This window comes from Oratosquilla oratoria, chromosome 41, assembly GCF_046742065.1.
Source record: "Oratosquilla oratoria isolate Oo_2021 chromosome 41, ASM4674206v1, whole genome shotgun sequence".
In the NCBI taxonomy this organism is placed as follows: Eukaryota; Metazoa; Arthropoda; class Malacostraca; order Stomatopoda; family Squillidae; genus Oratosquilla; species Oratosquilla oratoria.
This window is the reverse complement of record NC_134817.1, coordinates 12,077,638-12,102,899: the sequence shown is the minus strand read 5'-3', so window position 1 is coordinate 12,102,899 and position 25,262 is coordinate 12,077,638. Positions and strand designations below refer to the sequence as shown.

Sequence of the window (25,262 nt, the reverse complement as noted above, 5' to 3'; positions counted from 1 at the left end):
CCGTCATCACATCACATCACGACACGTCAATTTCACGTCGCGTTCTCCTCTCGACCCCAGTCTAACCCACTTAGTGATTTCAATCTTTGGTTCATATTCTTGTCGATTGTTTTTCTATTAGGCCTGAACGTTTATGCTAATTTCGATTTCCAGCTTGGAGCCACGGGGTTCCGGTCTTACTTATCCAACGAATCCACCTTCCGAGGACTTCCAGCCAGGTTTCTCCGTCACCTCCTTACAAGACAATTTTCAACATTTTATGAAATATCTTGTTAACACCATTAAGAATTATATATGTATATTTTGTGCATTCACACATGCTATTTTCTTGTTCCTTCTATATTGTGTACCTCATCCATATTGCGACCGAGTGGTCCTCGGTCATGACAGAACTGGCGCCCAGAACTCTGTAAAAGTACATATTATTGTGAATTTTGTTACCCTAAATTGCTCCAGTGGGTCTATAATGGCCTAGTATTCTTCCAATCTCCTCCCACTGTGTCTATCCGAGCCTCGCGACGATTCAGCTCGTCGCCGTCACAAGGTGACAGACAGACTCCTGTAGCTCAGAGAACAAATCCTCGGGAAGATCCCATCCAGCCTCTGCAAACAATTAACTGTCATCTCAGAATTTAACATTAACTGGCGGGGTTTCACTTTACCCTTAGCTTTAAACGAGCTGATGCTGTCACATCCACTGAAAACATATATGCCAGAAATAGCACGGCATATGAGTAAAAGCAGCAACGACTGCAACAGCACTGTAGGGAAGAGGCCAAACGCAGAGTATGGGAGTCCAGTGTATTTGACGTTCCGCCCAGCAGGGCTTCTTCAGAAACAACACAGTTGAGAAACATTTCACTCCTTTTATAGCCCGAACGTTGAGGGTAGAAACAAACATTGAAATGGTGTACACACAATTTGCGCAAATTGCTTGTTACTTGGTAACTAAAATTTGCGAAAATTGTGTGTACACCATTTTAATGTTTGTTTTATCCCCGCAAGCTCTGGCTATAAAAGGAGTAAAAGGTTTCTCATCTGTGTTATTTCTGAAGAAGCCCTGCTGGGCGAAACGTCAAATATACTGGACTCCCATACTCTGCGTTTGGCCTCTTTCCTATAGCACGGCACATACTAGGACCATGGGTGCTGGGTATATGAGGTATATCAATGATACGTCTATGAGCACCAGACCCAACTTGGAAGTGCAAGTGACTATCAGTATAATGGTCAAATCCGACAGCTAAGACCATGACATCTCTATCAGGACTCATTACAATGATATCCTGATAATGAGGTGAAGAATGCTTATCATGCAGAAACAGCCTTGTATCTGCCTCTTCGTGATCACAAATTAGATCACTAACTTCAGCTACACATACGAGTACAGATATACCATTAGGAGAAGAAAGGTCAATTGTTACCATGAGCAACAAATAAAATGACAATATCAAACAGGGATGAATCACACTGTCCAGAATGAATTCAGAAGCTCAATCAGCATATTTTTGTCGTTTCCAATGGGAGTAAGCACGCATTACCTCACCGGATGGCAGCACTGTGTGATAAGTCGTGAAGTCCACTTCCCGTTTTACAGTCTTGTTCCCAAACGTGATAAAACTAAATTTAAAATGCCTCAGCATTGCTCTGTTCCACTGTGTTCAGCACACATAAGGGTGGACACAAGTTTCCGTCAGATGAGAAGATGAATATGAAGTGGAGAATAGCGATAAAACGCCTTGAACCACGTACAGATAAGCCATGGGTTCCAAGGAAATAGTGTTATCTGTGAAAAACATTTTACAGCAGATGACTATATGCCTGCTGGTCTTTTAGGCAAGTGATATTCAACTTTGTCATTTATATATATAAAGAAAAATAAAAATTCAGCAAAATAACCCGTTCCCCATGCTGTGTCATCATGTCAAGTGTGCGTAGTAGTAAGAATTTTGTTATGGGGAGCAGCCATTATTTTTTAACCCGTGTACCTGTCATCGTATATATTCTCAGGAAAGTAATTATGATTTTAAAGGTTTACTATTTAAATTAGGACATGTCTACAGTTACGTAGATTTTAACACTTTCATTGTGATGTCACTTACGTAAAAAAGTAATAGAGCTACGTTTTTTTCGAAGTTCTTTTATGACTTCCAAACTCAAACCCTGACCTTACCACTTACCCTAACTTTACTCTATTGCTTCTTAAGATAAACAAAGAACTAAATTTTTCTTTGCTTTAATTTCAGATTCTCGAAAGAGGCTGAAACCTGGTGCGATTCCATCTATTTTTTATTTTAATACAACACCATCCGTGTTCACCTCAACACTAAATGCAGAAAGAGCAGAAAGGGTAGCTAAGAGGAGACGTTTATTTCAAAATGAACCAGATATTCAAGATGTTGGCAACGAAGAGGTAGTGTCAGCTGAAAGGGAAAATGAGATTCTACAAAGTGACGCTGAGAGAAATCGGCCCAGAACCACGGTATCCAGTGTGAGATACTAAATTCTATGAATGCTAGATTCTCTATCTTCCGGTTTAGAAATGACAAAAAGGCCATTCAGTATTATACAGGATTTAATGACTTTGCACATTTTTCCTTGATATTCTCTGTGCTTGGTCCAGCTGTCAGTAATCTTGATGGAATGGACTATGATTTATTATTAGCGGAAGATCTGTTGTTTTTAACTATAATCAAATTAAGACAGGCCAAAGATTATATTGAATTATCTTTTTTTTCAGAATCAGTCAAATTTAGGCGTCAAAAGTTGTGAATGGATTAATTTTATGTTCTTCCAACTCCATGAAATCAATTTTTGGCCGGAAAGAAACAGTGCAGGACTCAATGCCAGCGAACTTCAAAAAACAATTTCCATCAACAAGAGTAATTTTGGATGCAATAGAGGTGCCGATTCAAAAACCCAGTAATGTTAATGCACAAAGTGCAACTTTTTCGACTTATAAAAATCGCAACACACTCCAGGTGGACTAATTTCTTATCTGAGTGATAGCTACGGTGGCAGCGCATCTGACAGACAGATAATCGAAAGATATTGTTTAATACAAGGACATATGTTTGAATCTGGGGACAGTATTATGGCAGACCGTGGTATTAGAGTGCAAGATTTTTTTTTTTTTTTGCTTCGTTAAGGCCTGTCTACACGAGCGGGCCTGATCGGCGGGTTTGCCCGTTAACGGGCAAATTCTCGCGGGCCTGCCCGTGAATGTTGTCCACACGACCGAAGTGATGAACAGCTGGGCCTGCCCGACGATGTTGCCAGTAGCGGGTGGAGTGCTGTACGAGAACCATGGTGCCTAGCATTGTCGGTGGCTCACTAGAGTTATCCTGGGCTGCCATCGTTAAATGTTCACTGTGCTACTATGCCGTGGAATGTGGGATGAAGGCCCGCTGTGGGTTCACGATATTATCTTGCGTCTGGCAGGGTAGAAACTCCAGCTACCGGGCACCAGCTCAGTGATTTCGCTCGGCGGCCTTTCGGGCAATTTGATCGTTTGCCCGTCAAATATGCCCGTTAACGGGCAAGCCCGCCGATCAGGCCCGCTCGTGTAGACAGGCCTTTAGACGTTAAGGTGAACATTCCGACCAATAAAATGGATATTTACACAATAACAAAGGACTACTGTTACTTGAAATCGTGTTGAAAGTAAGTACGATATCTTACCTTTCTATCAAATTCTCTTTCCTCCCTGAGACAAGTGCTCCTCTTGTTGCCAATTCAACTTTTAAACGTTGAACTGTCCAATTTTCATAGGACGCCATTGTGTGTGTACTACGACTGATGGTACAGTGCAGCCATCTACCGGGATAAATTGTGATGCTTACTCCCATTGACAAAAAAAAAAAACGTTCTAAATTGTCTGGGCTCCTTTTGATCAGGTCTTGTGACGTGATCTATCTGAACTCTTGGAGGTTCTTCTCTCCTCAACATGGCAATGAATCTGGCGATATTCCAAGTTCTGATGAAGAACTCTGAATTAACCTGAAAATGTAATTTTTGTTATTCGTGTATATGTATTGTATTTAATTTAGATGACTCACAGAAGTAAATATATATTTGATAGATTAATGTGCGTAATTATCTGAACGATCAAAATGATAATTTCGGTGTACTTTTTTAAGGAACTATTAAGTTCAAGTACAGTAAGTAATTGAAATACATATATGTAAATTATATGATCATAAACGTAACTGATACAGATAACACAGTATAATCTGCCGTAAATAAACAGTTTAGTTTCAATATCTTAAGTCTGACTTATTTAATTCTTAATTGACCTAGTGAAGACTAGAAAAATAATAAAAGATTTGTATTCAGAATTCCCATTCTTTTATTTTTCTTACTGGGCTAGCTAGGATTAAAACTAACGAGAGTATTTGAGTTTCGGTGAATTCTTGTCAATTTTGGTACGAGATGAGGGTAGACTGTCAAGTTTCAACAGTGCATACAGTTTCATATTGTAGGCGTCAGACACAGGTCTGTTTCATTATTGAAGAGAAGCTGAAGATAAGTTTTAGCATCAGTATGATCCAAAGTAAGTGCCCATAAGAATTTAAAGTTGCCTTATATATATTTTAGCCCACGATCTACTAAATGGATTTCACAATTTATGCCTTGAATATTATAATGGGGTAATATATCGTTCGGACGTTTATTGTTTACGTGGTTATCTAATCGTCGTTTTCTCTCATTTATATTAAATAACAGTTATTTATGTGTAATATAGAATTACAGTGATTTTGCAGTAGCCTAATCCTGCATTACCCAACTGTAATAATTTTGTCAGAAGATAAATGTATGGCCATGTAAGTCATACATATTTATGTAAACTCGCAAATTAATATTTGTAGACTTGTATCTTTTCCCAAGCTATCTTTTACACTGATCTTACTATTGATAACCAAGTATGCATATTTATATTGTACTCTCTTGTATGAAAGTATGACAAGTAATCTACAATTAGTAAACATTTTACAAGTGATTTGTACCGAGACAACATTCTATTTCACTTGGTGAAAGAGTTTCCGGTGGGCGTATTATTTTAAATAGAAAGGACTTTGCCTCCCACAGAGCCTAGTAAGGTAAATTCCGTTTTCTATGACTCTTGGGTATTGTGCGTCGTATTCTTTTACGCACTGCTTGCTAGAAAAATTATAAATTACTCTTATTTCGTTTTGAAATTATTATATGTAATAAAATAAGTAACAATAGATACAGAATATTTTATAAATAATTTCAAAGTATTTTAAAAGTGTTCGTTCCAAGAACATTCATCCTACTCGTCAGTGTATGCGGCCATATTTGAGAAGTAAGACGGGAGTGATGTGGTCTAATAGAAAAAGCTGATTATATTGGGATTTCTTTGTTTTGTGCTGTGATTTACAAAATGTTTACATGCAAGAACGCTATTACGATACTGTTCGACTGATATATCAAACGTACTACGGAAAAGAAGAGGTGAGTACAAATTTTCTCGACCCATTTCACTTAGTGGGAGTAAGGTTGAACTGTACGTAACCAAAACATTACTGAATAGTCGACTGTCACCTTGTAATTAATCTAAAATTATTCGATGCTAGTTAAATGTAAATTTATTATTACGAAAGCTCATTTATAAAGACATGAGATTTAAGTGAAGTATTAAGGGATTGGGGTTATTTTTTAGAGGTTCCTAGACAGCCTTCGTGAGAGACTTGCGATTGAGATACAGGACACGAATGAGCCCTTATCTCATCACTCCATACGTAATCTCTGCCTTTCGATATCATTTATGATATGGAAGCCAGTATAACGAAGAAAATAAGTATATTCAGGTATTTTTTATTTCGGACTGGGGATGGTAACAGTGGATCAGTTGATTTGTTGAAGGAAGTCAAGTGTTTACATTCAACATTGATTATGTTTATTTGGATTGGTGGTGGTGTTGGATTTGCATCCATCTGTTGCTCTTATAATGGTTATTTCCGAGAATATGATAGCATGAAAGAATGTTATGGACGAGAGATAGCTGTAAGTGGATTTGTTATTGATTCAATATTGAAAGTGGCCTTGGTGAATACAGTTAATATTAAATATCCTTGAATCAGTAAATGATAATTTTTTTTCACAAATTCATAAATTTATTTATATATTTCATGGTAAGCATTATATATGCAAAAGGTAGACTCATTTTTAATATTAGGTTAAAAATGAACACTTTTTGGGAAGTTTAAACTATATTCTTGAACTTAATGTTATTGTGATGGTTCAAATGATTGTATCCTGATTTGACATCCATTTTCCAGAAATACCCACTCCAATTGTTGTAAAATAAAGTCTGGGGGTTGTTTATTTAATGAAGGTTCAGTTGTAACTCAGGAAAGATTCTTTTAAGGTATAATTTGTGGAAGTTGATAATAATAGATTATTAGGTAAATGGTGCATCATTGGATGCCATATATCTGAACACACTGTCATAATTTTTTTTGTAATAGGTAAGGGGTATTGTATTAGTAGATATTAAATTGCAGTAAGAATGATAAATTGTAATTTCATGATTCTCAAATTACCAAACAGCACAAGTGAAATCACAGGTAGATAATGGAGGCATAACTTAGTTGCAGTAGATAATAGGTAACTTTTTCTATTTAAATTACTCTTTCTAACTTGCATATATTTGTCATGAAAGAATTTTTTGTATGAAATTGTTGGTTATGTATTTTAGCAAAACATAGATTTGTAATTCGTATCCTAGACTTTCTAGGAGTTGATTAAAATCATTAGGTGTAGATAATAAACACAGGGCAAACATTAAGTATTCTTTATATTTAAAATAAATCACAAGAATTAAGTACAGAATAGGCCATGGTTTCAGATGGTAAACTAAACTATGGCTTGATCAATATAAATCCTGAGGAAACAAAACTAATATCTGGGAATTGATATTAGAATGTGCTATGATTTGGTAAGAAATGGTGCCATTGCAAAGGATGAATGTTCAAGAATACCTAACAAACACGAGGCCATGCTAGACAGATGTAATATATATTAATGCAACAAACATGCTAGAAAAGCATTACGAGTCTTGGTCAATGTGAACAGGCAGTAGAATTTACAGAGTTCAATAGAACTCGTTTTCAACAACTTGATGAGTGGCAGCAAAATCTCAATCTGGCCCATGGATATGCCATGTAGGTTGGCAAACCAGATGTTAGGTCTTTGGAGGCTAAAGATTGTCTGTCTTTGTTTTGGAGTAGAGTTCTGAATGTCTCATGCAGACATCCCTTTGAAAAGTTTGCCCACTTTGGACTGATAATACATGATGAACAAAATTAAAAGACAAATGGAAAAATTGAATCCAAGGTGATGACTTGTTTGAGCAAAGTAAAAGGGAAAATAAATTGTGTTGCTATTGAATATTAACAATGAAGATTGGTAATCCATAATGAATGATATAGAAACTGAAATGAAAAAATACAAAACATATTTCTGTGTCATTTTGGTATTGAACTTTGATAGTTAATATTATCTAACCCACACACACGTGTGTGTGTGTGTATGTATGTATAAACCTGTATATTGTATGTGATTAAGTACCAATCTAATAAAAAGCAAATTTACCTACCTAAGATCAAAATTTGTTATCTACATGAGGAAGATAATTATATTGTAAAGCGTATTCTAATGAGGAATGGAAGATAGAGCATTAGTTCCTCTAGTAGAGGGCAGTACTCCAAACTTATCTCAAGATATCAAGCTTAAGGATGACAAGGAAATCCAGTGCATTATATTGGGAATGTCAGCATTTTAGAAGCATAATTTGATAATATATAAACCTAATGCAAGAAAAGATATACATAACATTTGAAGTGTTTTTCACTGTCTTATGCAGATGTCCCAATACTAGCTCAGCAGCACAGGTACAGAATAGCAGTCAAAAGCATTCAGACTTATGTCAATAACCTAGAACTATGGTTGACACAATATTTATACACACACACACATATGCATGCTGTCAGGATTCCTCAGTAACATTATCATGATGACCACCCATGAATCTAAGGAACACCCAATAGCCAAATGATATGGTCCACCTCTAGATATAACCCCTAAACTACTTTGATTTACATTTAATTCACAGCCTTTGCCCCATGCATGAGAGACCTCATGGTGGTGGCAAATAAGAAAGTAAATACAGAACATTAGCAGCTACAGGATTTGAACAACAGAAAGAAACACAGAATTTTGTAAAGATCAGGAACTCCAGAGTACCCATGTAAAGATAGGTTAGGTCATCCTCAGAATGCGCTTGTTAAGATCAGCAATTCCTAAATATTAGCTTGTAAAGATAAACAACCCTCATGTACTCAAGGGTTGCAAATCATTACAATTTCAAAAATGCATGGCAGTATGTAAACAACTCATAAGAACTACATTTAATAATGCAAATACTGTGTTGCATCCAGTAATTAAAGAATCAGACATCCTACAAGAATAATAAATGGCTACGTTAAGCAACACTAGGACATCTACACTCTAAAACCAAAATTCTTCTTAGAAAGTAGCACACAAGAATGACAGGTAACACATACCGTACAAGAGTCCTTTTGTCCACACATCTTGTCACAGAAACATAGCCCACCAAATGCAATGTAACAAAATACCTAACAGTAGTCTACTCAAACATCAATAATAATCTACTCTAGTACCCCACATCCATACTTAAACACATACGCACTTTCAGATCACATAACAAGTACATCATGATATATTCCAAACTCTACCTTACTGAACTCCCAGGAATCAACAAAATCACTAGTATATTCAGCTTATCACTGCACTAAACAATACTAACATGAATTGGCTTGGCATGTGTTTTTTATGGACATATGGAGGAATTGAGGGTACATTGCTACAGATAGACTATTATTTTGTGTCCTTTGTAGTATGTTTTTGTCTTCTTAATTGCTGGATACCATGCTGTTCATACATAATTGAGTGTAATTCATAAGAGTTGTTTGTATACAGAGGTGTGTTTCTTATGCTGCCCTGTGACTGTTCAAGGATATTCAAGTATATTCAGTATATGTATGAAGTAAAGGTCTTTATGATTTAATTTGTTTGCTATATATGCATAATGCTATCTATGAGGAAGGTGCATATATAGTATACTTGTATGTATACTAACTTATAGAGGGTTTCTATCATGAAGAAAAGGTGTACATATGATTTATAGGTTGACTTGTATACTGGGCCATAAGAACTTTAAGAAAGTTGTGTAATATATTATATTGTATATTAGAATTTGGTCAATAGCCTAGACCATCAAATGTGATGCCAAGTAGTTTAGGATCTTTGTAAAAGATACACAATGAATGTAAGCACTCCATACTGCTCTCCCCACCCAAAAAAAAAAAAAAAACACACACACACAAACAAGCAAACAAGCAAAAGAATCACTCCCAAGATAGACAAGAGTTGCACTAATGCATCTCTGTTTGGGTGACTGCCCCGTGCTGAGATAGTACTGACACGACTCATCTGAGAAACAGGCCAGTTGTCCACTATGCAACAATCACATAGAAGACACATAATTTAACAGAATTGTATTTAATGTAAACACACATTTAGTTGCAAGAAATTTGTGAATGGAATTTTTAATGGGAAAATATGTAAAAACACTTGAGAGAGAGAGAACAGCAAGTGAAAAACTTGTTTGACAGCAATATTTGAGACAAAGAAATGGCAGGAAATGAAAAAAAAATTAGTGACAGTACATATTAAAGGGCCTTATCCCCATAAGTGGATGTCAGAGTCAAAACACACATCCATCAAAATCTGTTCATCTCTTTTTCCATCTTAGAAGTGGATGGGTCATCCATGACCTTCAGTGCATTTCATGAATCAAAGGCACTACAGTGAGGCAGAGAAGTTGCAACGGAGCGGAGGTACCACTTAGTCACAGGAGTTTAGGGATTTCGTTGCTTTTGTAGTGGTTATTGTCAGAACCTTTGCTCCAGTGAAAAAAATAAAAGTGATTCTGGATGAAAGCGATCCAACAATTAAAATGTATTCATTAACAATAGGATGGAAAGTGAAACTCGGTGGTTTTTGGATGATTTCATAGTACCATGTATTGTTATTGCATGTTTTGTTTGTTCCATTTAATGAGAGGGCTGTTATGGGAATGTGGTTCAAACATTTAGTTGCTCAATTGGTGTCACTTAATGTTTCGAATGTTTTTGTTTCCCAAGATGGAAGTCATTCAATATTTTTGGTTATTTGGTCATTACATGTGAAGACCTCAGTAATTGTAAAACCCTTGTATTCTCATGCCCACAGACCCATGAAAACTACAATCATATAGTAGTGCATTGCATTGTGCCGGAAAGAATGTGTGTATACATAATTGATAGACCCCCGTCAGTATATAATTATGTTTTCCATGTACAAGATCAGTTAGCATAAAATGGAATTAAAGGTATAGGATAAAGAATTCGTCCCTCTCCTCTGTTTAGTTGCAAGTGGTGGTGGTAAGTGCAGTAGTGGAGTTGCACGTCAGTCCTTGAAACTTAGTTAATCAGTCTGTTGCCCCCAGGTCTCTTGCACGAGAACCTTAGATCCCAGGTAGTTAACCAGCATTGGTCACCAGCAACTTGAAACAAGTGCCTAGCAGTAAATAAAAGTTTATGTGCAGTCAATGTCAAGACATGTATTTTAGTACAACTGTGTGGGGAGCATGTTGTTGTTACATATAATAGCCATTACACAGTACACTTTATGCAAGGCCAATTAATTCTGTGCACAGTTCAAATTTGTGTTTTGTGAGGCTTTTAATTTAATGTAATTTTAGTCTATACTTTGTATTATTTTTTTAATGTTACAGTTGTTTAGTTATTGTATTTATTTATTTGACTATTGTGTAAACAAAAATAAATGTATGTTCTAGACCAATAATGTAATAGATATGGCATGGGACAATTACATGAGTTAGAAAGTAATGTACAATTATATTCTGGGTAATGGTTCTGTCATTATTGTACATTAAAATATGTAGAAAGGAGTATGAGATGGAATAGAACTTGATAGGCAGGCATCCATCATCCAGCAAAACATTGTCTTGGATGACATTTAATTTTTTTTTTTTTTTTTTCACATCCCCCTCCCACTTTCCCACTTCTCATCAACCCTCTCACAGTTCCCACCATGACTTTCATCCTTTTAATTAGTATTTTCCTTGCAACTCTTAATTGACACTCATCTTTGACACATCCTCTCATGTGCATGCACACACATACCCTCACATACACATTCTCACTCTTTCCTCTCTCTCTCTCTTTCTCTTTCTCTTTCTCTTTCTCTTTCTCTTTCTCTCTCTCTCTCTCTCTCTCTCTCTCTCTCTCTCTCTCTCTCTCTCTCTCTCTCTCTCTCTCTCTCTCTCTCTCTCTCTCTCTCTCTCTCTCTCTCTCTCTCTCTCTCTCTCTCTGTCTCTCTCTCTCTCTCTCTCTGTCTCTCTCTCTCTCTCTGTCTCTCTCTCTCTCTCTCTCTCTCTCTCTCTCTCTCTCTCTCTCTCTCTTCTCCAGCCTACCAATTGTTAGCATTAACTACCACACTTCTATCCATGACAATATTACACCAAAAAAGGTGGTGATTTGGTTTAATGTCATGAACTATATCCTCTCAGTGATGATGGTATCTCCTTTTTTCAGCAAAGAACTTAATGTATTTTGCCCTTACACTATGAACTTGCTTTCTGCTAGGCAGATTCAAACAGTTTCCACTTCTAACCTACATCCTGAGTTGTGACAGTCAAAACTGCTTGGCCAGTTGCAATTCTTCTTCTTCTTTTATTTATTATTATTATTATTATTATTATTATTGTTGTTATTGTTGTTTAAGGATGCTTAGTGACTTGATATATAGGACTGTACCTAAAACATTTAGAATATTAAATGCATAAAATGTGCAGTCTGTACTGTATCCTATACGGGGATCCACCTCCAATATTTGTGTAACTGTTTTCTGAATCATCAGCACTCTTGTAAGGTGCAGCCCAGGGTGCTGACACATTGTCACTAGACTGAGACCAAGGTTACTTTTCTGGTAACCTTTTCACACAAGGAAAGTGACAACTGGTAAATACTTCTAGCCAGTATAAAGCATAGAAATGGACTTGGGCCCAAGATTTTGCTCTTTTGATTTTGACAGTTCTCTTTCACTTTTTCCACTTGAAGGGAAGTGATGAAAGGAAACTGCTCTCATCTTTGTCTGCTTTAATAGATTGCAACAGACTTGCATTTGTGCAGTGTGCATTTCCTTGAACTAAGATTCATAGTTTGCCCTGGGGTTGAATGTTATTCTGTATTCACACCACTACTTTAAATACAGGTGTCACGATAGTCAGTGTAGAACACTTGTACCAAGTCAGATATACGTCAGTGGTGCATTGAATCAGAAGGCTTCAGCTAGGCAGGCTTGGTTGTTTGTTTTATTTTCTCACTTATTTTGTTTTATTTTTTCACTCATTTTGATGTTGCTGTGTGCTTGGCCACCCCACTTATAAGGGAGATAAGTCCATAGATACACATACTGTACTAGTTTAGTGTCATTGAAATAAGAGTGGATGAACAATTTTTATGTTCTATGACAAGTAAAGTTATTACAGCTAAAGTCTTGTTTACATTTTTGGATGGCATAGTGATTGTTCGCACTAAACAACAGCACCAAAAACACCGCAAACATGTTAGCTTGTGCACTTGCAATCTAACCTGGCCTTAAGAGTCATAGATGTAGTGGTGTACAGATGTTTACCATTACGTAGTCAATTTATTAGTCTTAGAAGTTAGGAAATTTAATCACTTGGTAATTGCCTGACATATGGTACAATTGTTTTTTATGTAACAACTGATTTAAGTTCTTCCTTATCTTTTGATATTTGGTGTCGATTCCAGAGTTCGTACCCAAATAAAAAGTAGTTAATACCTTCTGTTAAACAAACTCTCATTGGTATGAGCTTAGAGTTCAGATTTGATACATTGGATACACTCAGAGCATTATACAACACTGGGTTGCCATTTTGCAAAATGTGATCAAGACTAGTGAGTTATGATGAACAGTCACAATAAATTATAGATTAGATATTCTGATGTTGGGGTTGGAAAATCATGTGCGAGGCTTCACAAATTGGGTCAGGGTCTACCTATTCTTGTCCACCCCAAAAGCAATGTATAGATATGGTGATGTGATACCAACCAGTGTGGTGCAGTGTCTATGATAACATCAGCACTGATAAGGACTCTGCATGCTGCTTTGTGTTGCATTGGAAGGTCAGCCTTGTTAGTGTTTCTATGTGGTGGCTTTCTCATTGGCATGTATACCATATGATGTGATTGACAAGCTGGACATCTTGTTTATAGCTCTAGTGTTTTATTTAGATTTTATTTAGAAACATTGCTGGACTTATCAGCTATCTTGTGTAAAAGACAAAATGCTTTGCATATTTTTATATTAAAGATTGGAGAAAGATAAGAAATGTGAAAAAATTAAGTATTGATTGCTGATGTCATCTGTAATCAACTTTGACTATATTTTCACATACAAAGGACCAGCAGTCCACAAGTTCTCCCCTTCTACTACTCCAAGCTGATGACATAGAAACAATTTCATACTTGTAGTACACAGACAAAAGTTCAAATTTTCTTCTCATTTCCCAGAGATCTTTGGGAGGGGTACAAGGGTCGTTGCCAGTTGCTGTAGGGCTTGAGTTTCCGGTCAGTGGAATTCAGGGAAATTGTTATTATTATTATTGTTCTTGTTCTTGTTCTTGTTGTATAATAACAAGGGATGCAATAAATGGTGGATGGGAGTGGGTGTGTGCCTTGGCTGGCTACCTCCCTTATAAGGGGAAATAGGCCCTAGGTGTATGGATAGATTATTATTATAGCAATAATGTTACTACTACTACTACTGTACATTGATACATGCAGGAATCAACAATTGGAACCAGCACTGGTCTCCTAATCCCATCATCACCCTCACCTCCAAAAGGTTGGCTTCCAGTCTCCAAACTGGGCCCAATATCTCTTCCCCTATCAACAAAGACCATCTTTCCAAGTGTTTCATATAAGGAGAAGTGACACCTGGTGAATACACCCATCAACATCATCCTTATACCAGCTGGCAAATTATCCTTTTGATTGTAGACTTGCCCTTGTCTGAATAAATCTTGCTTGCCACCGTGAAATGTTGAAAAAACCAAACCACACTTATATAATACAACTTAGATAGCCGTCTGTTTGTTCTTGGAGAGATTTATGGGAAGGCCCTAGAACCGTTCCTAGCTACTGGGGCCTGCAGGTTTCAAGTCTGTGAAATTTTAGGAAATGTTTATTGTTTCATGTAAATAAATCATCCTCATACATACCACTAATACAACACAACTTAGCAATATTGTGCAGTAATTCTTCCTCTATACTTATGATTTCTGTCCACATTTTCTAGCTGACTAATTAAACGTGGTCTATGTTTAATTGGTGGGTGATTGGTTTAGTCATTTTCTAGTTAAGTTTTGAAGCAGCATGACTCATGACAGGAAATTAAGTGTATAATTGTCATAAAAAGTTAGCTTTTCAGTAACAAGTTTTTCTCAGCCAGAAAGAAAATTGTTATAGTAGTGTTTACAATCAAATTGCTGTTGTTGTAGTGGTTCACTCTTGCAGAAGACTTGTAGCCTCTAGGAATCTAGTTAGGCTTGCAGTTTGATCCGCAGTGAATAAATTTATTTTGTGGCATGTGGAGTGAGCAAGTGCGTGTCATCAGAAGATGACATGTTCTGAGTCATCTGTGTAGTGATTGTATCTTGAGAACTTAGTGACTGTTACTAGGCTAATTTTGTGTTGGTACTGATTTAGTGTTGGGTGATGACTTCAGCTTATGCACAGTTGTGCTACTCCAGTGAATTTTGGGTGTTATTTTTCTGTTTAATTGATATCCAGGTGGTGTCTGGTGAAGTATAGGTTTTCTCAGTCTAGTTAGAAGTGTTTGTATTGTGATTTGTTTGAGTGTGCATTAATGCAAGGGTTGTTGGTTTCACTGTTGCAGGTTTATTTATCTGTATACCAAGGATTTTCCCCCCTTACCAGGGAGGTAGCCACCTCCACCCATTCCACTCCCCTCCACCACCCTTTCCTCCTCCTCATCTTAGCTCCTCATAGATGATGGGTCATCCCTGTATCCTGCCCAATGCCCTGGGTCAGAAGCAATGCAGCAAGACACTGCACATTTGCAAGTGTTTGAGTTAAATGCTACCAGGATTGTTTTCATGTAGCATTCTCTGTTCTTTGTGATGCAACATAAGGGGTTGAGTGAGTTTTGATGTAGATCTGTGACAGTCATTCTCAGTTGCTGCTTTATGGTAAGGATTTTGGTTTCTGTTAGAGTTGTTTTGTATTGTTTATAGTTTTTCTTGTCATTTCTGAAATTTTTTGGGTACTGAATCACACCTTGGAGTCTTTATATGTTATGTGTTTACAAAAATAGTAAAACCGTTTTATATTTTAAATACTGTTTATGGTGTTCCAGTGTTTACTACAGTGAGCAGCTCATGCTACAATACATTTTTGATGTGCTAATTTCCAAAGACTGAAGTGCTTAGAATGAATTGTAGCATTGAACGTTACCATATTGGCTTTTGAATGAAATTAGAATATCTATGGGGATCAGCATTGGCCCTGTAAGATAGATATAGGAAAGTAATCACCTAGGTGCTTGTTATCAAAAACCACCCCTTAGCACCATTTAGAAGTTCTTCAGGATATGTATCCTTGGTTTTTAGACCACACCCATTGTCTGTTATATATATATTTTTAATTTATTTATTTTCTTCTTCTTCTACAAAGCTGAGTACCTCTTCCTTATTACTACTACTACTGCTACTCTTGCTGCCTGGTGACAGAAATAGACGTGCGCTAAAAGAACACATGTGATGATGTGATGTGATCGAAAGTTATTAACCTTCGGGAGGCTAAGACAGTGCCCCTCACAGAGGGCTTTGTTTAGAACCCATAATTTTCAATTTCTTCCCAAAGAGATGTATGAGCTGGTCTGAAGACTTGCTGGCTATTGTGAGGTTGCGGATTTCTGGTCAGCAAGACTTGAGTCACTGTTATGAACAGTGACTATTTAAGATAATTGTTCTCTTAGAAGTTCTAATATGGTAAAGCACTTACTACAGAATTGGTATTCTTTAAATAAAATTCTCGTCACTGTTGAAAAAAATAATCTGGATTGGCATATCTTAAGGACTCCATTATATTTCAAAGGTTCACTGTGTTCAACAGTCAGTCAGAGCTAATTGATAAATGTTTGTGGTCTTTGACTTCTTTCAGATAGATAAGACAGTGCTGTGAAGAAGAGAGTGCATTTTAATTTGCATTGTCTCATAGTAACAAAGAGATTATACTAGTTCAGGCATCAAAGCTTCATCGACTAAGGGAAACAAAGTGATCGATGATCACGGGGTGTTGTGGTGGCTGCTATATCAGTGAAGATGAGTGATTCCTACATGGGAGAATCATCCACAGTTTATTTTCCTTGAGTGCTGGATGTTTGTAAAGAGCTTGGTGGGCACCAAGTCAAGTGTTTTGCTGACAAGTGGGGTAGAGTGTGAGGGGAGCAAGCTCCTGTGGACCGCTGGACACAAGTGCATATGGGACAGGGTGGTCTTGCCTTTTTTTTTTCTCATGTCTGCCTGCCATGTCATGTGGGTGGTGACTGAAGTTTGTCAGTGACTCATTCTGGTGTAGTGATAATAGAATAGAGTTAGATTTCTTTCTAGTTTATTATGAATAAGAAAGGGTATGTGTGTGTGTGTGTGTGCAGTATAATTATATATATGTTTTTTTTTACACCCATGCCTTGTTAGAATAGATATTATTTGTGAGTACATTGCATTTACATAAACTCTCACTGCTACAAGTAGTATTGAAAGAAAAAGCTTGAAAGGCACATATGTTGGGTAGATGTCATGTGGAATGTCGAACAAAGTGTGGAGTAGTATTAATAATGTCTGGTGAGACTGTTGGATGTGTATATAGGGGAATTAAGTGCCCTGGTGGAATGAGGTAGTTCTTGTATAATCCCACTATACGAGGGAAAGAAAGAAAAATATGAATAGTAGTTTTAGCAGGATCAGCCTATAGGGTGTAGTTGGTAAAGTGTACATATGTGTGGAGGTGACGAGAACTATGGGTTTTAGAGGGTGCAATGATCAAACTAAAGCTCTTTGGTAAGCCAGGTATGTGAGAAGTATTTTATTTTATTTTCATTTTTTTTTTTTATTATTATTATTATTATTATTTTTTTTTTTTTCATGGCAATTGAATTTGGAAGTCTGAGAGAAGAAAGTAGTTACCAGTGAATGTGGGCAAAAGTAAAGTGATATATTAAGATGGTGGCAGGTTGAATATTTGAAGGGTGAGAGTCTTGAAGAAGTGAAGTGGAGGAGGATGTTGAGAGGTGAATTTTAGAGTAAAGGAAGTGAGTAAATGTCTGAGGTAAATGTAAAGTATTATGAGAATGTGGTGTGTGGGAATGACTGCAAAGACATGATTTGTGGAGTGATTGTACCCATGGTGCTGTATGAGACAGACTTGGAATATGCAGGAAGTGGAAAGAAAGAGGCTTATTGTTTTTTGAGATGACGTGTTTAAGAAATAGGATAGTGATAGTAGGTAGTAATGCAGAGATGGGTGTGACAAAGGAGCCATCACATCAGCAAATTGTAATGAGATGGTTTGGGTATGTGGGAAGAATGAATGAAGAATGGCAAAGAGAGTGTGGGTGGAGTGAGGTTGAAAGAAAGACCGAGAGTGATATGGAAGGGGTGAACGGGGCTTTGGATGCACGTGGAATGCCTGTCGAGTAGGTGAGGGAGGGTGTACAAGATGGAAGGGATGTTGCGAAAGGTGAACGTGGCCCGAAAGGATGTTCATGTAATCTGTTTCACAATTGATTTTGAGTGAACAGGATGAACTTCGCAACTTCATCTCCGTGGCGATGAGATGGGATGTGTGGTTGAATCGTTTTTGTTGTTTGCTTATGATGTGTGTGTGTGTGTGATTCACCACCACGGTCTTGGATCACGTGTTGACTCGTGATCGACAGTTATTAACCTTCCGGATGAGAGCTCGAGCTCGTATGACCGATCTATGGGTAATGCTGTGACCTTACACGCACACACACACCCAACTCCCCGCCCACGAGAGTCGGAGTAACGACTCGAAGCGCAGCGATACTGAAATTATTTCAACCTTGGGCGGGATTCGAGCCCGGACCGCCGTAGTGGCAGCCGGGAACTCTAACCACTGCGCCACGAGAGGTTGTGTGTGTGTGTTCTTTGAATCTCTCCCTCCCTTTATGAGTGGATTGGTTGGTTACTGAGGTGTGTTTGTGCGGTTCTGAGACTGTTCTGTCGATGTGGTGGCAGTACTGTACATGTAAGTGTCAGGGAAGTTTTTGCAAGGTCATGCGTGCGAGGTTGGCTGGCTGGGCGGTATTTGAAGACTGGTGGATTGTGTGTAAAAGACAGTTTGATCAGTGTTGATTTGTTGATGCCATGCCTTTCGGTGCATTGACCTTGCCGACCCAGAAGTCTCCCCTTCTAAGTCTGAGACTGTTTGAAAATCGTACGCTTCCTTCGCAGTGTCTAGTTACGCGAGGTTTTGAAAACGACTAGAGTATCGCCGTCTTGAGTGTGGGGTTGCTAAGTCTCTCTTTCTCTCTCTCTCTCTCTCTCTCTCTCTCTCTCTCTCTCTCTCTCTCTCTCTCTCTCTCTCTCACACACACACACACACACACACACACACACACACACACACACACACACACACACAAAGATGCGATTTGATAACCATCTATAGAATTCTGAAAGGGATGGAAATCCTTGATAGGGATGATCTACTTAAATGGGACAGAAGAAATACAAGAGGACACAAGAAGAAACTTAAGAAGGACAATTACAGAAAAGATCTGAAAAAGAACAGCTTTCCACACAGAATAATAGATACATGGAATGAATTGAAAGAGAAAACAGTGAGTGCTAAAACTATACACGACTTTAAGAAAGAACTGGATGCGGAAAGATACAACTGCGGGGCTCTACGAGCGTAGCTCTTCTCCCGCAAAATATAACTACTTAAATACATAAGAGTGAAGGAGACTGTAAGAGATCAAAAGGCCTACATTAGGCAGTTCCATGTCCAACCTGTCATCCCCATCCATAAAGTTGTCAAACCATTTCTTAAAACAACCGATAGTTTCAGTGCTCACTACAAATGGACCCATGGGAGGAAGATGAACTCTCTCTCTCTCTCGCTCTCTCTCTCTCTCTCTCTCTCTCTCTCTCTCTCTCTCTCTCTCTCTCTCTCTCTCTCTCTCTCTCTCTCTCTCTCTCCCCCCCCCCCATGAGGGCAGTGTCGTGACCCATAGTCCGCCTACATAGGGTCGCTTCCACTTGTGGGTACCACAGTAACAGGTTCGTCTTCTGAGGAGGGTGGGGGAAGTCGTAGCTCTGGGTCGTAATTTTACGACGTACGTCTTCTATGAGGTCGTAAACTGGGTGCGTATCGTGTTTTTGAGAGAAGTCCTTGCTACAGTTGGGGTAAAGCTGTCGGTCAGTGTAGTTCGTTGGAGTGATGCCAGATGCATGCAAATGTGGAGCACGTTTTATTATCATTATTATTATTATAATTTTCATTATTATTATTATTATTATTATTATTATAGCGCCTAGTGATTTGTGTATTAGTGGGATTGCATTAAATAGAATTAGCGTCACATGTAAGTGCTAAAGTGTTTCTGTGTGGTTACTAATTCTCGTATTGATAATTAGAAAGAGTACAGCGATAAGGCCTGTCTTCTTGTTCTCTACTTTCCTTTTTTTCGTTTCAGACATGTTATCAGCTCGTACTGTAATGTTTGTATCTTTCTTGCAAATTTCTCTTCAACACATCGGTCTGATTTGTTTAGTAAGTCCAGGCATATTCAAAAGAAGGAAAAAAAAGAACGAATAAGGTTTTGTGGTGACATTTGTCGTCGTCCACTACGTCATGTCGCATCGTCGTTTGTGATTGGCTCTCAACGCGGGTGACGTCATCATGATCCTTCTACCGGATTCGTCATCACGACCCTTTCTCTGGATTCGTCATCAACATCCTCCTCCTCCTCTTTCGTTGTGGTTTTCCTCGAAAAAATAAACCGTAAATGCAACAGGAATTTGTTTTTTGTTTGTTGGGCTTTTGATATAACAGGATATGGGAACACCGTGCAGATACTTTGGTCAGACTTTGTTTATCTGAATGGTTTACCCTTGGGGTTGATGACGTCACAGTGACCTGGCGCATATGTCGTCCTTATATAGAATTTGTCGCCGGTAGACCGAAGGAAAAATTTGAATAAAAATTTATGCCATTTCGTAAGGTTAGACAAAAACAAGGGTGTATGTGAACACTAATTCTACTTCGAACGCTGACAGAGCACCTTGGGTCAAGGTGCCGCCCGGCGCTAAGCGTCTCCTAGTGTCGACATTTCCGGTAGGCGAGGTCCGGAAGGGTGGAAGAATTTCCTGGGGCAACTCGACGCTATCCACGACTTTGTGGAAACGAAGACGTACCGTGTACGGGACTTTGTTACCGTTTATAGGTTTTTAAGTGACTGGTACTGCTTGAAAAAAATCCGGTTGTGGGAGGTTTGGTATGGCCGCCCCTCTATTAAAGGGGAAAATAATATTGGTATATACTTACGTAACAAAGATTCAGGTTTGCTAACTATTTGCATATTTGCTTGCTCTCTTCTCTCTCTCCTCTCTCTCTCTCTCTCTCTCTCTCTCTCTCTCTCTCTCTCTCTCTCTCTCTCATTTATATATTTCAAAGGGTGGCATCTGACCAAAAATAGTAAAAAGAAATATAATAAATAAGGTCCCCGGCAAGGAAGTGCACCAAGGTCAGTAGACCTTGTTGACCTTTGGGCGAACAAGACCTTGGGGGACGAAGGGATCAGCACCCGTGCAACTTTCGCGAGAACGGCGGACCTTTAGGGTGGTCATGGACCTTTGCTGGTCATGTGACATTATGACGTGATGCATTCGTGACCTTGTGACGTGTATTTGTGGTTTTGTGACGTGATATATTCCTGACCTTGTGACGTGTAATTCGTGACCTTGTGACGTGATTTATTCGTGACATTATGACGTGATGCATTCGTGACCTTGTGACGTGTATTTGTGGTTTTGTGACGTGATATATTCCTGACCTTGTGACGTGGTGTAATCTTACGTGACCTTGTGATGTGATGTGCTTGTGACGTGGTGTAATCGTAATCTTACGACATGGTGTATTCGTGACCTTGTGACGTGATGTGTGTGACCTTGTAACGTGATGTATGTAACCTTGTGACATGATGTATGTGACCTTGTGGCGTGATGTACTCGTGACCTTGTGACGTTTGCGTGACCTTGTGACGTTCGTCTTTGCACTCTAGAGGCATTTCTAGATTTGGAGAAGAAAATCTAGTCATCAACAGTACTTACAATCATTTGTTTGCCCTTAGAAGCAATATATGTATAATTTATTTTCTTTCTTTTTCTTTTTTCTTTCTTTTGGGTCATGCGTTCATGGCGATTACACTGACGCGCCTAAGCTTCTTGGCGGTTGCGTTGCTTTATCGTGTAATTACCTGTCATCAGTTGATGATTTTACAGTGGAGCACCAGGTATTATTGTCTTTGAAACTATGTTCATTATTTTTCACTCGTAAATATTCTGCCCCCCCCCCCCCGGGGGCCTGTCGTTTGTGTGTGTGCGCGTGTGCGTGTGTGTTTGTGTGTGTATGTGTGTGTGTGTATGTGTGTGTGTGTACACCCGTATCTTCCTTGTTGCTGAATAACATTGTTTAGCTTTGGGCAGGAAAAGTATACATGTGTTCTTTTTCTGGGGAAGGGGAGGTGGGTTGTCCCCCCCGGGGGGTTAGCTGCCCTGGGGGGATGGGGGGAGTGGGGAGGTAGACCACGGTACCATTACTCCCCCGGAACCGAACGCTTCCGGGCTCGTGAAGAGAGACCGCAAGTCTGAGCTTACATATCCGACCCAGAAAATATATATATATCAGACATGATGTCTATGTCTGGTCATTATAACCGGAAACAGACACTTCGGCTCCGGCCCGGACATGGGACGGCCGTCCGGACTAAGTTAACTTGTCTGGGTCTAGACGGCGTGTCCAGCCACTGACGGGACAGTGGTAATACTGGATGTCTGTATTGTGTTATGGTTTGGGACTTTTGGGGAGTTTTTTTTATACGGGGATGATCATGTGATCTGTGTGTAGTTTATAGCTATAGTTGTCTGGTACATTGGTATGAAATCGCCCAAAAATTGTGTGTGTGTGTGTGTGTGTGTGTGAGCTGTCTCAGGCGAAACAAGCCACGCCCCCTTTCTTCGTCCGACCAATCACAATCTCATTTGAGTGACGCTGTTGAGTGGGCGGGGCTACCATCGCGTGCAGCGACTTTGTGATTGGCCAGGAAATGAAGAAGGGCGTGTCTTATTTTTAGTGACTGTCCGTGTCACGACTCTTGGGTAGGGGGGGGGGTGTACATAGAACATAAGAATGTAGGAGACTGCAAGAGACCATAAGGCCTACACTAGACAGTTCTGTGTCCTTTACCACCTGCAGTGATCCCTAAACATATTTATCTCACAAAACAACCGATTATTTCGGAGCTCATTACATGATTACTAACTTTATTTAATTCGTTATCCACTATTGGTAAACCAATTTTTGCCTATTTCTTTCTTAAACCTAAGTTTGTCCAATTTAAATTCATTACTACGATTCCTTGTTAAAGCCCTCGACCCACATGAATACCTCTATTAGATCATCCCGCACTCTCCGTCTTTCCAGAGAGCGTAAGTTAAGGTTCCTCAGACTGTCTACGTTTGGAGCTGGAACCAGAGACGAATCCGGTGTGTTGGGGGGGGGAGGGGGGACCTCATTCCAGAGCTTGAGAAACCTGCCACAGGCATAATGGTATGTGGCAGAAAGCAGCATTACAGTGGCAGATGTTTTCCCCCAATAATTGATCAAATACTTGAGTGAGAACAATTGCAAGGATAATCAAAACATTGTTGAGGTTAAATCTGTAAAAATGTAAGATTAAGTATTACGTTTGCCCAGTATTCTGAAGAAAATCAAGTGAGGACATAAACTTCAATTTAATATTCAAAATCATCGTATCTGTGCTACAGAGTACATCTCTTGAAAGGCGTCATCAATATCTACAAAATTAAGGTTAGCCCCCCCCCCCCCAATTTTATCCTGGATTTTGGGTGGGACCAACATCCACGCCACGCTGGTATTTTGTTGTATCCTTGAGTGAAGAAGTAGAAACAAATAAATGAACGAATAAATGCAGAACTAGTTGACAGAACACATCACAACGTTAATGATCTCGTTTTGCATTAACCCATTCAACTCCGATGACAAGATGTCTTGTCATTTGGTCAAATAAAACAAAAAATCATAAAACACCAAAATGTTTGATCAAACACCAGAAAAATATGACGTCAGTCCTCGCTTCGCTGCGAGCGAAGCGAGGACTACTGACGTCATATTTTTCTGGTGTTTGATCAAACATTTTGGTGTTTTATGATTTTTTGTTTTATTTGACCAAATGACAAGACATCTTGTCATCGGAGTTGAATGGGTTAAAATGTTAACCAGATTCCTATCTGACGTCACTTTCCACCAGTTTTTCGAGAAGAGCGGACACCAGAATGTAACTGTCCTGTCATTTATTTTTTGACCCGGAAAGGGCCCCTACGGGCTCAGCCTCCAGTTCTGGTACTGGTCCTAATTAGCGCTCGCACTCGAAAGAAACTCGAGCACGACCTTAGGGACTTGGCTCGAGGGGGAGACCCTAATAACTCTTACCGCCTCCCCTCCCACTCCCACCCCCCACACCCCACTCCCACTTTTCTTCCTCCCCTTTGTCTCTCTGAGAACTCAACTCTCCTCCTCAGCGTTTTTTTTTTCTATTTTATTTATTTTTATTATTATTATTATTATTATTATTCTTTGATATTAGACAGAAGTAAGTCTACGTAGGACGTCGCCCTCTCAGGGCCTATGGCCGTATAACCTTTCGCCTGAACTGATCAACCCTTTTTGCAATAAGAAAAATACAATTTTACCTCGTTGGCTTTATTAACGGAAATTAATGTTAGATTCGTAAATAAGTCAGTAGAAAAACCAAGCAACTTTTTTTTTTTTTTAAGATGGACTTTTATTCCGCGCGGGAGACAAACAACGAAGTGGACTTGTCCACCTGGATGGAACAAGCCAAAGGGAATGTTTATTATTTTGGTTATGCGAGCACGAAGCGGAGGTATCCATTTGACGGACGTCTTTAAGGACCTTCCGATAAACACGTGAAGTGCCTCCTGGCGTGATATAAACACGCTCAATCCTCTACTCACGCGTGGCATCCCTGGGTGTTTTTATTCAGTCTGTCTACGGGCGCCTTTATTCAGCTGAAAGAAGGATCCTTAATCAGGGAAGAAGTACCCCCGTTTTCTGTGGGGTCATTGATTGAAGTGGAATAGTGTTTTAATTTAGTGGTTCTCCACTTGGGTCTATGCATGAGGGTCCACATAAGGTCGCAAAAGGGTCCAAAAACTAATAACTAGCGTTAGTTAGTGGATGGAAGACGATTTATTTGGCGTTGTGCTTATCCCACAGAAGATGGATCAGCAGCATTGCATAAGGAAAGAAACTACGAAGAAATGACGTTATGCGCCAGTGTCCAGTGTTGAATAATAGAGAGTTGAGATCGTGGGTGGTGCTTCTTTGTGTTATTTTGTTGAACTGCGGACTGTTGTAGTGTCTGTACAGATTGACGTACATGTGCAGTGTATAGTGCACACTGTGTATATGTTTGAACATGTCGGTGCTCATGAGTTTATTGTCGTGTGTGTGTGTGCGCGCGCGCCTTGTCTTGGCAAGTTAACCACATAATCTCCTTATTTTCTACCTGAAGGAGAAAGGACCTTGAGAAAGCGAACAGCTGAGTTGCGTTGGGTTGGGGAGGGGGAGGGTAGGTGTTGGGGTTGGGGTATGTATCTGCAACATTACACTGTAAGTGCCACTCCTTCAATACTGCCCAAGACCCGCACCTGTGCTGTGATTATATTGGCACCCTTTCCCCCGGGGGAG

At 39.0% G+C, this 25,262-nt stretch overlaps 1 protein-coding gene across 7 annotated transcripts in view; it reads left to right on the top strand.

The window, feature by feature from the left end:
- The first annotated feature begins 3,641 nt into the window (after window positions 1–3,641).
- LOC143020964 (uncharacterized) overlaps window positions 3,642–25,262 on the top strand; it is a 198,534-nt gene continuing 176,913 nt past the window's right edge. For 4 of the 7 annotated variants that reach the window (XM_076178012.1, XM_076178010.1, XM_076178009.1 and 1 more), the window contains exon 1: window positions 5,287–5,475. The gene's annotated coding sequence lies outside the window, so the exon portion shown is untranslated. Of the gene's footprint in view, window positions 3,664–5,285; window positions 5,476–25,262 lie in introns of those variants that run through there. The other 3 variants (XM_076178014.1, XM_076178013.1, XM_076178008.1) reach the window with 2 other exon arrangements.